This window comes from Salvelinus alpinus, chromosome 2 (genome assembly GCF_045679555.1).
Source record: "Salvelinus alpinus chromosome 2, SLU_Salpinus.1, whole genome shotgun sequence".
Taxonomy (NCBI): domain Eukaryota; kingdom Metazoa; phylum Chordata; class Actinopteri; order Salmoniformes; family Salmonidae; genus Salvelinus; species Salvelinus alpinus.
The window spans coordinates 111,475,322-111,477,866 of NC_092087.1; the positions used below are offsets into that span (position 1 = coordinate 111,475,322).

The 2,545-nt window shown below is 36.0% G+C and overlaps 1 long non-coding RNA gene across 1 annotated transcript; it reads right to left on the minus strand.

Annotated features, from left to right (window-relative positions):
* Window positions 1-1,862: 1,862 nt before the first annotated feature.
* On the minus strand, window positions 1,863-2,545 carry LOC139550624 (uncharacterized). Its single transcript, XR_011670094.1, has 2 exons — window positions 2,127-2,545; window positions 1,863-2,014 (listed from the first exon to the last, which is right to left on the minus strand). It is a non-coding gene; the product is annotated as an uncharacterized lncRNA (long non-coding RNA).

Consider the following 2,545-nt stretch of genomic DNA (forward strand, 5'->3'; position numbering starts at 1 on the left):
CAAAAAAATCGTCTCCAATACGGAAAAACGTGCAGTCAAAATAAATTGTGATCCATGGCAACGCACTGGCTAAACGCAAAACTTGTTGACTGCCCACCCTTGAGACAATCAGCAACCAACTCCTGCAATATCCGTAGTAACTTTCAACCTTACTTCTCTCTCTCTTTTCAGGGTTCACTCGATAGGCATGTTGTTGGATCGGGCCCAGTCCCCAATGTCATGCATTTGGGTTAGCACATCTGAGAATGAATCCTGATATTCTTAAAGCAGGGCAACATTGTCAATATAATTGTACCCAAAAATGGTCAGCTTGTTGCATAAATAATAATGATTACTAAATGTTACGTTAATTGTAAATATGAAAATCAAAACCAAATGTACACCCCTTTGTTAATATGTATTGGCAATAATTAACTTAGTGGTGAGGCATGGAATAATAAAACATGTATCTTTTGTCAGGCTGAATGTTTGAAATATGAGGTGATTTGAGTCATGTTTCTTCAGTAGTGGAATAAAGACAATTAGCATTTGAATGTTGTCAAGAAATACTGGAGTGATGTCAGATTGTTAATAAAATTGATTATAGACCAATTTATTATACTGCTTTCATGTGTGTATATACACAAACATCTGCAACAATGATCATATTACATGTATTTTTTTAAACTTCTTCAGGCTGCAAGCCCGACACCGGGCTTAATATGACAACAGCCACTGCAAGTGCAGGGCGCGAAATTCAAAATCTATTTTTGTAAAATATTTAACTTTCACACATTAACAAGTCCAATACAGCATTTGAAAGATAAACATCTTGTCAATCCAGCCAACATGTCCGATTTTTTAAATGTTTTACAGAGAAAGCACCACATATATTTATGTTAGCTCACCACCAAATAAAAAAGAGGACAGACATTTTTCACAGCACAAGTAGGATGAAGTAGCATGCACAAGCCAACCTAACTAACCTAAAACCAACCTAAATAACCTAAAAAAAACTACCTCAGATGACAGTCCTATAACATGTTACACAATAAATCTATGTTTTGTTAAAAAAAAATGCATATTTTAGCTATAAATCAGTTTTACATTACTGCTACCATCATAGCTACAGTAAGAAATCGCACGGGAGTAGCCAGAGAAAATACAGACACCAACGTCAACTACCTTATTACACATCAGAAAACATTTCAGAGAAATATATGGTGGATAGCTAATGAAAGACAAAGATCTTGTGAATACAGACAATATTTCCGATTTCTGAAGTGTTTTACAGCGAAAACACCACATATATTTATGTTAGCTCACCACCAAATACAAAAGACAGACAGACATTTTTCACAGCAACGGTAGCATGCAATTAGCATGCACAAAGCTAACCAAACTAACCTAGAACCAACCTAAATAACCTAGAACCAACCTAAATAACCTAGAAAAAACTACCTCAGATGACAGTCCTATAACATGTTACACAATAAATCTATGTTTTGTTCGAAAAAGTTGAATATTTTAGCTATAAATCAGTTTTACATTACTGCTACCATCTTAGCCACCATCATAGCTACAGTCAGAAATCGCACGGCAGTAGCCAGAGAAAACAGACACCAACGTCAACTACTAATTTCACATCAGAAAAGATTTCAGAAAAATATATGGTGGATAGATAATGAAAGAGAAAGATCTTGTGAATACAGACAATATTTCCGATTTCTGAAGTGTTTTACAGCGAAAACACAATATATCGTTATATTAGCTTACTACAATAGCTAACACACAGCAGCATTGATTCTAGTCAAACGCTAGCGATAGCACAGTTCGACAGATATATGAAAAAGCATCCCAAATTGGGTCCTTATCTTTGTTGATTTTCCATCAGAATGTTCTCCAAAGGGTCCTTTGTTCAGAACCGTGTTCATTTGGACCTAGAACGAACGATGTCCCTGTTGAATTAGCATGACACACTGGCCATGCCGTGCTAACCTCTCCGTCTTGACAAAATTCTTGCGTCGCATCACGTCTAAAGTCCAGAATAAATTTCAATAATATAATTAAAGTATATTGAAAAAACATACTTTAGGATGATATTGTGACATGTATCAAAGAAAATCGAAGCTGGAGGTCATATTCACCTATAACGAGTGTTTTCCAGGAGCGCAGTCCAGTTCCTACTTCGCGCCCAGAAAAAAAAATTAAGTGCGCACTTATCACTCAAAGATGTTCTTTTCAGTCCCTGACAGAGATAATCAAGTCATTTTTTCTCTCACTTCCGCATGACAACCAGGGGAAGATGTGTGACGTGTTTGTACAGTCCTAAGTGCCAAGGCCTTTTATAGAGAGTATCTTGAAGAGAGACATAGCTTCTTGGAAATGTCACTTTTTACAGAAAATGGGCTGTAAAAAGAGTTATGTTTCACTTAGAGAAATAATTAAACCTGTTTTAGAAACTAGAAGGTGTTTTCTATCCAAAGGTAATAATAATATGCATATTGTACAAGCAAGAATTGAGTACGAGGCCGTTTGAAATGGCCACCTCTTTCCACTGCTGATA